We start from the raw sequence: 14152 nt of genomic DNA, 5'->3' as shown, positions 1-14152 counted from the left end.
TAATATTGTAATACATTCCTACATATACGACATCTCTCGTTGGCAAAATAAATTAATTTTATATAACATAAAATAATGAAGTGATTAATTAGTATATAAATATGTCAATATGCAATTAAAAAATATTTTTCTTAATTAGGTAGGCTTTATAAAAATCGCCTAGTATAGAGTCTTCGCCACTGACGGAGAGAGATCTTACTTACCGATACAAATGCGAAAAAAATAATGTCATATTATTCTAATGGTAGCGGCGAACGTTTCGTGGCTTACAAGAAAAATTGATTGAATTAGTTGCCTCTCTGTGTGGTTGATTTAGCAACGTCAACAAATACCAACACCTTCAATTATTGTATTACCCTATTCCTAGACTTAATGGGCAATTAGCGATTTTTATGGTATTATCATTTATCAACCACAATGTACTGGTGGGACTTTAGATCGGAAGAGCGCCACGAAACAAAGAGTAATTAGGGAATTCGTCTATTCAATTCTAAACTATCGTAAACGCCAATTTTTCGAAATTAATTTTTTTACATCAATCGATTCTCTATGAAATTTCCAACATTTCCGTATAAACCTAAATGTATAGGTTTATATTGAATTTAAGAAACAATTATTTTCATGCCACTTCTTAAGTATCCTAAGTGACATTATTTGCCAATGTATTGAATTTTTCATAAATTTGAAACTGGAAAAAATTCCCCAAAACTTATTGTAATTTGAAACACAAAAAATGATTTTTTTAATATTTCGATATTAAAGAACTTCTTCTTCCACGGCGCTGCATCCCGGAGTGGGATTTGGCCTCCTCCACAACCGCTCTCCACTCACTCCGGTCTCTCGCCACACTTCTCCAGTTACCGGGTCTTCCTATATGAAGCCAGTCCACTTCCACGGCGTCAGCCCATCTCCTTCTTGGACGGCCTCTGGGTCTCTTCCGTTGTGGTAGCCACTTCGTCATGATCCTTGGCGCTCTAACTTCAGGCATTCTCTCCACATGTCCCGCCCATCGTAGTCTTTGGGACTTACAGTATCTTATGATTGTTTGCTGTTCAATCAGCTCTTCCAACTCGTGGTTCATTTTTATTTTGTAGTTCCCAGTGCTCGAAGACAGCTAATTTGTTTTTCTCGTTTTGAGTTAAGCACCAAGTCTCACAGCTATAAGCGACCACTGGCCTTGTAATTGTTTTATAAATTAGAAGTTTACTTCTTCGGCCTAGAATTTTCGACCCCACCAGTCGCTAGCAGGCATGCCAGCATTTATTCCCGGAGATAAGCCGGATTTTTATCTCCTCTGCTGTCTTATTTTGGGCATTTAGGCTGGATCCGAGATACGTGAACTTGTCCACCCCTTCATATGCATGCTGTCATATGTCTATATTCTGCAGCGGCACCTGATCGCGTGTGCTGACCATATACTTAGTTTTTGACTGGTTTATTTGCAGCCCAGCGTTTTCTACTTTTATTTTCATAGTGCCACCATGATCGATCATCCTCTGTTTGGATCTGCTTGTAATTACTATGTCATCAGCATAAGCGCACATCTGCGTTGTACTGTTATCTACCCATCCTCTTATGTTGGTTTCACGAGCTATGGATTCCACCACAAGGTTAAATACCATAGTGGATAGCGCATCCCCTTGTCTCACACCTGATTCTATTTTGAAGCTTTTAGTTTGCTCATTTTGCACAGTGACAACTGCTTGAGTATCCGTCAGTGTGGTTTTTATTAGCCTTACTAGTTTTAAGGGAATTCCCAGTATTTTTAGGCTTTGCAGCATCTTATCCCTATTCACGCTGTCGAAAGCTTGTTTAAAATTAATAAACAGGTGGTGGATTGTAAGGTTGTATTCGTGCGCTTTCTCCATAGTTTACCTCATGAGATGGATGTGATCTATGGTGGATCTATTTGGTCGGAAGCCGCATTGGTATTCTCCCAGGATTTTCTCACCATAGGATCATTAACCTGCTATACAGTACAGATGAGAAAACTTTATAAGCTGTGTTTAGAATTGTGATCCCTCTGTAGTTATCGCACATTGTTTTGTCTCCCTTTTTCAGAATAGGCACGATTATACCCATCTTCCATTCCTCAGGTAGAATTTCTTTTTCCCAAATATTGAGAATTATCTTGTGGATATTTGCTTTCAGTGTTAGGCCACCACTCTTTATCAGCTCGGCTGTTATCCTGTCGGTTCCAGGTACTTTATTGTTTTTCAGCGTTCTTAATGCTCTTCTTACTTCAGGCAGAGTAGGCTCATCAATAAATTCCTCAGCAGTGTGGTACAATACTTCTTCCGTTTCCTCATGACCATTACTATAAGCCTGATTTTAAAGTTTTGTGAAATAGCCTTTCCATCTTTCCATAATGTCCTCCTTTTTGATCAGCATTTGTCCTTCACTATCCTTACAGGAGTTTAATCTGGGTTGATAGGATTTCGTTTGATTTCGAAGAGTCTTGTAATATTATAAAGAAAAGAGAAAAACTGCAACAAAGCTCTGTCGAGAGAAAAAGCGAATGATGCTCAAGAGAATACTCCAAGACATGGAATGTAAAGAAGAAACAATGATCCCAGAAAATTTTACAAGACTCTTCGAAATCTAACGAAATCCTATATTAAAGAACTACTTATATCGAATTAAGTATAGGTTCAAAATTTATTTCGCTTTCCTGCAGATTTTATGATTTGGCGTTTAGCATAGTTAAGAATTGAATAGACGAATTGTGTTTTAAATATAATTCACTGTATTTTTAATTGTTTTTCAGTGACACTGCTAGCTGTGAAACTATGTATCTATGTTTGCTTAAAAGCGGTGTCCACATTGGCAACGCTGGCAACCTCATTAAATTTCGTTTAAAGTAATTTTCATGGTCATATAAATTATGATAATTATCGTGAAATTTAATAAGGTTGCCAGCAACTTGTTGCCAATGTGGACACGGCATTGTACTCGGACTACTCGGAGTCTTAACTAACTTGTGTTTACCCGTATTTTCGTATTTACACCACAAGGTATTAATTATATGTAGATAATATGTATTCAATTTCCACCAACCATATCGAGAACCGTCGTCCATGGTGACGTCCATAGGCAAAGTGCCGCCCTTAAGCAGACAATCTCTTTCATTTTTAGTCTCAAACTGTATGCAAAATTGTAAGGTGTATAGGTACCTAACTATTTTACTATCTTTAAGAAATACTGATGATTTACATCCAAACTTAGTGTTCCATGATACGCCCGATTAAGACTGGGTGTGGTGCGGAGCGAATGTGATTTGGTGGGGGCATTAAATTCAATGTTAACGGGCTGCAATCAAAGTGGGTAAAAGTGATAAAAAATAATGATATATTATATTATCTATGTACTAGAGTAGACATTTATTATTTTTAATAGAATATGTATCAGATGCTCCAATCACTCTCCACTCTGAATTACGTGTAAATATAATCGACTGCTATTTACTACCATTTTTACTGTTCAAAAATCAGTTATATTCAGGACCATAATGGTTCTGAAAACCGTTATTTGATCGTCATTTTCGTTAATTTAAAAAAAAAAAATCTTATTAACTTTTTTTGGCTGAATCGAAAAAGAAATTCGTAAAAAAGAAGTTATTGCCAAGCCACGTGATTACGTTTCCATTATTGAGAAACAGTAAGGCAAATTTTGGAACTGGTCGTCTCAAATAATATAAGTATACCTTTTATTTTGTTAACTGTCAATTCATGGTGGAACTGCATTGTATTATTGTTTTTATTTAATAAAACGCAATTTTCTTTTGTAGTACTTATTCCACTTTTAATCAATAGATAAGTTGAAAATTTCCCTCTGAGGCGGACGAAACCGGTCCTAATCTATTGATTAAAAGTGGAATAAGTACTACAAAAAAATGCGTTTTATTAAATAAAAACAATAATAATATACTTACCTAATTTGGTCACATTTCAAACATAGATTTTTTTTCATAATCAATGAAACACTTTTAATTTTCAGCAGCATTCGCCCCACAGACCGCGGGTTGTACATCACTGCCGTAAATGCCATAATATGCAATACATAATAATATGTAATATTATTTACTACGTAGGTACGAAATAAAATTGCCAAAACGGATGTTTAAGGTTTTTTGTATTCCTTCCTATAAGTAGTATTATGGTCAGGCACATATAAGAGAGGGGGGGGGGGGTTCGGACTAGGTTCTAGTCCGAACCCCCCCCAGAAATGGAAAAATACAAATTATTCAGGTAAATGGAATTACTTGGTCTTCTTTTCCGTCAGTTTCTAGTGACTGAAGATCGGGACATAGATTAATTCCTGTTCAATATACAAGACTGCTTTTCGGCCTCAACGCTCTCTAGGGTTGTTTTGAAATATTAGCACTTATTGTAACAATTGCAATAAATTAGTTGTAATTGTTACAATAAGTGCTATGTTTTAACAGCACCTCTCTTGGCTGTGTTAACTTTAGAGCGAGATAGACAGTTTAGACGGCAAACTTATTTTAACAATTATAATACCTCAATACATAAAGTGATAATATTTATCACTTTAACGTTCGATGACCGTTTAGCCACATGCAATTGAAAACCACTTGAGCATGCGACAGCTCGCAATAAATTTTACATAAACACCCTTAATTATTATACATGCAGGCCAGATGTTTATCGCTAGATTCAAAGAGTGTCTGGGTATGGGGAGTTACATGTAAAAGTGTGGTTTTATGCGAGCGGGGTAATTCGGAAATCGGTGACTACTTTAAAAATCAATAAAAAAAATTAAATTGGCTCCCCCGGCAGTTATTTTTTTTGGCTTGAAGGATATCTTTGTGAAAGGCGGCGGTCACCAAATCTTGAAATTATCTTGAAATAACATGAAAAAATAGGTTTTAATAAAATTATATAGACCAGCGGGTCTATTCTATACACAAGGCTACGACGGCTAACCTAGGGTAGGTTTGTATCAAAATATTAACGCTTATTGTAACAATTACAATACGTTGGTTGTTGTCTTGTATGTGATAAAATTTAAAGCGAGATAGACAGTTTTGACTGTTTAGGCGGCTAACTTATTGTAACAATTATAATACCTTAATACAAATATGTAATAAATACGATCACTTTATCACTTTAGCGGTCGATAGTCGCCTTGCGTGTAGAATAGACCCGCTGGTACTGCTAAACAATAATTACAGCTTTGCCAAACGTCAATGTATCATTATAACTGTTCAAATATTTAAAGCTCAACAGTTGAGAATCCCTGGTTTGTATAAGTGCATTGGGAGCATACTAATTGTCTTTATAAAACGTAATATTATTCATGTTATAAGATTAACACAAATAATATAAAATTAAAATTGTGTCAAATGCCCTCTGTGCACTGTGGTTTCTTTCCTTGATGACATGACAAGTTGCATTGTCATGCACCTGCAAAATAAGCTGCACACTTACCTGTAATTTTATTGTTACTGCAGCTGTATTGGTTTGCGTCTTGACTATTAACATGGTATAAACGTTCGCCGCCAGATCGCAATGTCGGCATCAAAACATAAAAGTTTTGTAAACTTGCAGCTAGCAACCAGCAAGGCCACCCACTTGGCCAAATTGTCCAGCGTCAAGTTTATGTCATAAACATATGCCTGTGTGTGAAAAGTGTCCTGTGAAAACTGTGTTTTACTCCCTGGGATTAGCCGAAGAGAGCCTCATTATATACCGGTAAATAAATGACATTCTTATTGGTTATTTTGAGTTGTAGAAATAGGCTTTATTGTGTCTGGGAAACATCTGATATCGTTTCAAACAAGGCTTCATCTCCACCGGGCATTCGTTTGACAGCATGCTATGTCTACCGAATCTGGCTGCATTTTGTTTATTTTAAATCGTACTATTTAATCCATCGAATAATACGTGTAATAAAAATACAGAAAATATTTACGTTATAGAAAAAAAATGTTATTAATTATATTACTGCTTGGATAATTGCCACATAGCGTCAGAATGACTTGAACCCATTTGTTTTGATGCAATAACAATCATAACTCAGGTAAAATACCATCTGTGCAAGGTTGTGCTCGGTATTGTGAGAACTTCTTACTTCGTGATTTGTGCAATGGTGTTTTTAATGTTTTAAAATTCTCCTAAAAAGATACATCAAAACATTTAAATACTAAATATTGTTATTTAAACAATCTTTATTATTAAATAATTGACCTTTCCGTTGGTTTATTTATTCGTGTTATTCCGATGAAGATTTGATGGTCAAAATAAAATAAGTTAGTAGCGGACATAACATTTGGAATCAAATAAAATATTCTCTATCGACTGTCAATCAAAGTTAAAAGTTGTAGCTAATAATAATAACATCGATCGATTATCGAACTTGGTGCCCCCATTTCGGTTTTGCTACACATAAAGACACTTTACCGAGCGAAATACACCTGTCTCGTTGAATATTTCATTGGTCACTAGAATCGTACATTATCACTCTATGATTTAGATTTAGAATCATTCAATACGGTTTTTTAACTTACTGCAGGTTTCCACCTACTTAAATTAACATTAAATTCAATAGACATACCTATTATAACATTAATTACTTATTAATTTACAATCCTATCTCTGAATTTTACCGTTACATTTGATTTAAACTCATGTAATCTCTCGTCTGTGTAATAAATAATTATTAATACCTATCTATTTGAAACTACCCATGGCGAATTAATATCAAAAAGTGAAACTAACTTGACTTTTTAATTGAGAAAATAACGCAATTTTGTTACATGTAAATTGTACGTATTACATTTCCCGTAAAGAAATGGCCGTACAGAATTGAGATCAAAAAATGACGCGTTGTTCGTGGAGCATTGCAGACAGTGAGGTTCCAATTTTATTCCAGATTTTTAACCAAGTTGCAGTATACCTGGAGACTGGAAATGTTGTACATCATAAGGTGGTATTGCGATCCAATACATTGCATTAGAATTTTTCTCAGCGTTGTAATTTAATGATAAATTCCTCAGCCATATACCTATCATGCAATGATTAACGAGGCAATGCTTTTAACTATTATCATTTTGATTATTTTTTCTGGAAGTAGAATGGCGTTGTAACGTTTTCTTTTATACGTCCAAGACTCGCAGAAGGTTGTGTGGATGGTTACATGGAAGTTGTACGTATTTAGTTCATCGTGTGACACTTATTCGTGCGCCGCAGTACGTGAAACATGAGTTCGTACAACATTTTATCAAATGACGAGTTCTTCGTTGAACATTTCACCGTGGAATATATTTGTACGTATCTTACAAAATGCGGCGATGGTTTGCAAATAGTACTGTTCCAATTAGATTAACCCTAACCTAACCTATTAAAGACATCTCATTAAATTCGCCACATGTTGTAGCATACGTGCAAATATACTCCACGGTGAAATTTTCAACGAAGAACTCGTCATTTGATTAAATGTTACACGAATCCATGTGTCACGTACTGCGGCGCACGAATAAGTGTCCTGCGGTGAACTGTTTACGTACAATATCCCGGATATATGTGTGGATGTGGATATAATAGGTAGGTATATTACTTACAGCTTAGAAAGCTCGAATAAGGGACAATCTACGAGTAAATCCAATGGCGATTTTCTTTGACGCCGATAATGCAATCGATTCTTTATAAGATTTAAGAAGGCGCCTCGAAGCAATTCAAAACGGTCATAAAATTATTAAATCGGCGCATCTGACCTCTACGTCTCTAAACACTGGGTAAATCTAATTATCCAGTACTTACTAATAGAAAACGTTTGAAATTTATACATAGTAGCCGCTGGGCCAGAAAGTACGTGGCAACGCAATTCTAGCGGAATCAGCATGGAGAGGATTTCATCCAGCAGTGAATGATGATTAACATACCTATTTAACTACCACCATGCAAAATCTAGGGTTAGAATCAATAGTTACAGATTTTATCTTATTTTGTATCATTATCATCTATGAAGTTTATCCAGTGTTGAATGCTGAGGGAAGCTCGAAAACTTTCTCAACACTGGTAATCGATGATTATTGCAAGAGCCAAAATGATCGAAATAATACACTGTCGACATTATTGAATGTGATTTGAATTTCGTCACTGTTCTGGCAGAAGACACTAATTCGAAAAAATGTCATATTGAGTTAGTACCAAAATGTTCCTTAATTCAAACTTTACCGCCTGGAAACCTTCTTAATAAATAAACAGTCTTTATTTTAAAGTCATCCTTTTTACGATTACTTAATAAACTCACATGATAGACCATTATTTCAAACATTTTAATAACTTCAAAGTCAAATTATTCAAAACTAGTATTCTCCAGTTAGTGTGTTCTGCCAGAACAGAGACGATTTGCTCTTCTATAATTCTAGAATGAGTTTTAGCGGGTTTTTGAAATCGTCGTTAAGTACCTATGCGTCAATTGTTTAATAATACATTTTATTAGATTACAATATAATAATTATTATTCAATCATACTTTCGACAGCTGTTCAATAATGTCAGTCACGGTGCATAAAAATGAAAGCATTTTTAAAACTATGTTTTATTGATTACCTTGTACGAACAAATTTTATTTTGTTAAAATGTAACGTCTGCGCAGGCATATTTCTATTTTTTATCGCAAGATTACCTTGATTATTCAAAGAAAAAAGAGTTGTGCATTGTTTTATTGAGTTCATTCATTGCCCACTGAAGAAGGAAGCCGATACATTACACGACTGGTCCTACTTTTCGCCCCTCCCGTTGTCTATGGATGACCTGTCATTGCCTGCCATTGCCTATAGAGTGCTCATACTGACGCGTCTGTCGTGTTCACTTGTCGGAGTATTCTTTGTTTCAGATTTCTTTCAGATTATTTTAACGTATCTTGGAGACCTTGGAGTTCATCTGATTTAGTGGTTATGTGTTGCCCAATGCTTACGGGCCGCACAAAATTGTGTTTTTGCTAATTGCTTTTCAAATGCAAATTAACACGTTAATTAAAAAAAATAATTAAAAGGGCCCGTAAGCATTGGGTTAACCTAAAGTGACGATCAAAGTAAGTAAACTTCTTCTGTGTATAATAATATCATAATTCACTAGGACGTTTGTCAATGTGACAGTCGATTCTAAACGATAATAACTAATAACCTATTTATACTCTTCAGTCATTATAGAATACCAAACTCTACTTGCAAGTTTTTTTTATCAATAAATAGTATGGCAGTGGACCACTCGTTGCTTGTGCAAAAAGTTATGCTCAGGCGTTATTAATCTAAAGATGGCGGTGATTTATCACATTGTTTCCTCATTAAAAGTAATATAATTTATTAATGTAGTGGTGAGATTTTTTTTACGAACCGATTCACCTTAGCCGTATTCGCTCACTGGATGAAATGAAAAATAAGTGTACCAATTTTCGCTGCGTTCATGGAGACACATTTACTAACGAAAATCGTACATTGACCACTTACAGTTTGGGCTCACTTGCATCATAACGATTAAACTCTCACTTGCTTGTTAAGACAATACCAATGAAACCCACGTAAAATCCACCGGCTTTATCGAAATATACACCTACCAATCTATATTGGTATTCAAATCGACACGTACTTTTGTTATGAATATTGTTACCCTATATCAGGGGGGGCAAACTTTTTGGACGGAGGGCCAAATTCAAGAATTCAAAATGAGCGGCGGGCCGCAAGTAAAATACCGTTTTTAGGTATACACTATTTATTATCACGAAAAATAAACATTACAAAAAAAATTATGAGAAGAATGAAACTGTTGTACATTTTTTAACATTTTTTTAAATTCAGGTGTTAATTTTGTAGTTGCTATTCTCAAAACTGCTTGTAAATGGGCATCGGAGATATTTGATCGTAAAGAATTTTTATTTAGGTTCATGATCGAAAACTTTTGTTCACATAAATATAGGTTGGTCCAAAAATAATGAATATTTTTCTTGCATAATCTTTAAGTTGGTCGAATTTGTCTGAATTAAGGGCATTAAAAAATTTGGAGATTTCTTCACGACGATGCAATTCTCTTAAATCGGTGTCACACTGCAGATCAATAATATCAAGTTATAGCTCTGTCGGTACACTATCAATGTCTATTGAAAATGGATTGCGTACTGCTAAACTTATCTCAAATTTTCGGAAGTCACCAAATCTTTGTGAAAAATCGTCATTCAGAGCTTTAATAATTTTACCATATTCTTCAAATTTATATTCTGATATATTCAGCAACTTCAAAGTTGGAAAGTGGTCGACGTTGTTATTCGATATTTGTCGAAGGAATAACTAGAGTTTTAATTGAAATCCATTCAAACTTTTTACCATATCATGGGCATATATTTTTTTTCCTTGCAACGCGGAGTTCAAAGTATTTAAATGTGTCACGATGTTCAACGTAGAAAATAGTGGTTACATAGTGTGAGACGAGACGTAAGAAAGACGTACTGAGATAAAACGAAACAACAAATTCTTCAAATTTTAATCTTTTGTCAATATTTTTTAAAAAATTTAAAAAAAGTTATTCGTAATCAGAAGTACAATTAATGATGGCGGGCCTCAAAAAAATACCCGGCGGGCCACATGCGGCCCGCGGGCCGCAGTTTGCCCACCCCTGCCCTATATGGCTTTGCTTATGATATAAAAAAAATAGTATTATTTCAAACGCCAAAACGCCAAACTACAAAGCCGTGGGTCCCAGGTTCGAATCCTGGGTCTAGCAAGTACAAAAATTGTTTTTCAATTTGTGTGTGTCAGGGTATGGACCTAATAGGTTGAGCAAGTGGCTGACATCCATTTCTCGTAAAAAACAAAATCTGTCAATACAAACCTCCACTCTGTGGAGGCCCATATGATCCTATCAGGATCGGACATGGTCGAAAAAAAAAAAAAAAAAAATATATATAAAGAAAGTCGGTATTATTCGGCAAAATGAAGCCGTTTTTTCAATTTTATTATTATTATATTAAAATATATATTTTAATATAATAATAATAATATATTAATATATTTTATTAAAATTTCAATTTTATTATTATAAACTTAACTATGAAACGTTATGTCATCATGTTGCTTCTCAGTACATACGGCTGCCAAATTTAAACAATTTTCTACTAAATTAGGTAACTAAAAATAATTATTACTCTTTACTAACTTTATATTTAACACAAAAACAATAAATTTCGCCGACACGTGCTCGCAGTTCTTAAATGACTAGTCATTCAAATCAATATTTACCGGTGACGTGTACAAAAAATATTTAATTCAACTGTAGAAACTCTAACGCATATTGTAGAGATATAAGCATGCGGAATGCTTTCGCACTCGCACTAATAGTTCGTTTTTGTTCAGGCCTTGTAAATAGTATTTATTATTGAGCGCATCGGTAAAACTGTTGACAGGTGACACTTGCATCTGCTATCTCTTCTAGTACCTAGTACCTAGAATCTTGACCAAGGATGGGCATACATGAGGTCAACGAGAGTCACATTCTGGGTTTTCATATATATAAAGAGCCGTACCATTCCATAGTCACGTTCTCACGTAGTATTAAATAAAAAAAATGAAATTTAATTCAATTAAAAGAAAATTATTTGTTATTAATTCAAGGAATTATTGGTAATTAATTAAAGGAAAACTCACAAAAATATAAGTATAATGGGTAAATAAAATACCTATATTTTTATCAAGAGATATTGGGAGCCGCATTTAGCCCAGCGAAGAGCCGCATTTGCCCACATCTGGTCTAGACGCTTATTCAATAATTTAGATGGCATTCTGAGTTAGATTATCTTTAATAAAATAGTATGACTATTTAAATATATACACAGCACAATTTATTATTTTTTTAATAGGTAACTAACTGGTTCGGCGATATAAATTTCATATTGTATCAGATCTAAAAAAAACAACTATCGCAAGTCGGTGCTAGTTCGTAGGAGGATAATATTTCTCTCTTTTTATGAGGTCTTCTTTTTTATCGTATCGAATATATTATAATAAGCGGATGACTAAATAATTATTAATGTAAAGTAAGTACCTAACGCTGAAAAAACGGATTAAAAAACCAACTCGTTTGGTGGTTATGTACCTGCTCCAAACGACCTTTCCTCCTACGACATTCAGAATGGGATTGATTTTAATAAGTTAGTTGTCTTGCGGGTCATTCAAATGTGATGTAAGATACCTCCTGCAATTTTGTGTCCTTAGATGTTGTGAATCACTCCTTTTAAATGTGTTAGTTGTTATGCTTCTCCAGCGAACCCTGCATTCCGCCGTACACATAACTCAAACTATTGAGAAGCCTGCAGCGTCTTTCGATTGATCTGATTGTCGTGATCCTGAGAGAAGTCTACTTTCTTAAGAAATATAATAAATGACCCAAAGACATTTCATAGGTTAAAAAATACCAACCGTGAACAGAGATTTATTTACTAAGCAGCAACGCCATCTATTTATTTTCTTTAATATGCTTCACATACGCATATATATTATATAATAGATATAGTGTAATCAATTTACCAACAGTGTCATGGAAACAGAGGTTTGCTATAATCCTACGTTATTTCTTATGTACTTTGTAGGCAGGGGCGGCTCTACTTGAAGGGTTCGTAGGGACCATCCCCACATCGTTATGTCAAAAATACACGTTCGATATTTTATCACTGTCATAATATACATATGTACTTAATTATATGATTAAATTAACTATTTAATTTATTTTATCATACTGGGGAGCGAATCAAATGACCCCATGGTATTAATTAAGTTAATATTTTTAAGCACGCTTTTTAGATGTGATTAAGTGACGACTCAGATAATCATTTTATTTATTCTGAAAAATTACTCAATTCCTCATTATATTACATCATATAATTATTATTATACGTATCTATAATGTATAATGTGAGAAAGTAGGTAGGTATGTATATTTAATAATAAATGGCTAAACCCCACCACCTAGAAAGTCGTCGAGCCGCCACTGTTTGTAGGTGTTTGTCCTTGAGACCGGACTCGCTGTCTGCTTCAATATATGAAATGGGGGGGGGGCTTATATGGTAAGAGGTATGAGCTCCACTCCGGGTAAAAAGTTTGATTAGGTACTATAAATACTAAATAGGTATGTACAGAAATGTTAAAAAACAAGTAATTTTGGAATAAGTTTTATTATTCGTCATTTTCATTACTAATTCTATTAAATAACAGTGTCTATAGCAAGGATTGCGAACCTTTTTACGTACGCGTGCCAAAATTTCCCAAATATTATTTTTCGACTAGGTATCTGACGTGCCAAGCAGTTTTGTTTATGGCGATTTTTTTTTTAGTTTTCTGAAATAATTTTTAAGAGTTCTATTAAAAAGGTTTCAAAATTACAATTGAGTTATTAATATTTTATCTGTCATCGTATTTCTAGCCGAAGGCATATCTTTTATTCTTTGAATATTTTTTCCCTTGTTTTCAAATTACTCAGAGATCGGTGGAAGCATTTAAACCACTCTTCTTTCATATTATATTCTCCATCACTGAGCGATTTTCCACTTTTAGAGATTATGTTTGAGGTAAAATAACAAGCAGTTATTATATTTGAGTGACTGCCGATAATTAATTTCATAAGGTTTGTTGATTGAATATTTTTATTTTTAATTCCCCGATCTTAAGCACCGACCTATGCAATCATATATTAACATTAAACGTAGTGCTTATTCTTTAAAATGATTTGCCTGCAATTTTTATACAATGCGATTTGTCATTATTTTATGCATGAATTTCGTCGTTTCCGTTTCCGCATCGATTGGTACCTGAACATAATATGAAAAACCGAAGAAAATACGCATGGCTATGTCATCATTATTTTTCAATATTATTATAAGTAAGTAGGGCAGAGCGGGGTCATTTGAGCCACAGGGTCACTTGCGCCACCCGTAGTATCACTCTTACGCCGCATTATAGATGCAAGCGGTGGATTCCGAAAAAAACGGGAGAGGTAGGCAGCCAATCCGCGATTGCATCTTTCACCGTCCGGTGTTCGATGTGACTGTGAACGTGCGATGTTACTATTTTCACGCCAAAAGTAAAGAAAGCAGTTCCTCATACTTTTTGGTCTCAAGACTTTCAAGCACATGTCTGTGGTGTT

General features: G+C 34.5%; 1 protein-coding gene across 1 annotated transcript in view; it reads left to right on the top strand.

The window, feature by feature from the left end:
- Positions 1-5609: 5609 nt before the first annotated feature.
- klar (klarsicht) overlaps positions 5610-14152 on the top strand; it is a 932846-nt gene continuing 924303 nt past the window's right edge. Inside the window, exon 1 of the mRNA XM_085957193.1 lies at positions 5610-5714. The gene's annotated coding sequence lies outside the window, so the exon portion shown is untranslated. The remainder of the gene's footprint in view (positions 5715-14152) is intronic.

The sequence above is a fragment of the Rhyacophila brunnea genome, unplaced genomic scaffold (genome assembly GCF_057557595.1).
Source record: "Rhyacophila brunnea isolate RB1 unplaced genomic scaffold, BYU_Rbru_1.0 scaffold_6, whole genome shotgun sequence".
NCBI classification, from domain to species: domain Eukaryota; kingdom Metazoa; phylum Arthropoda; class Insecta; order Trichoptera; family Rhyacophilidae; genus Rhyacophila; species Rhyacophila brunnea.
This window is presented reverse-complemented; position numbering and strand designations above follow the sequence as displayed.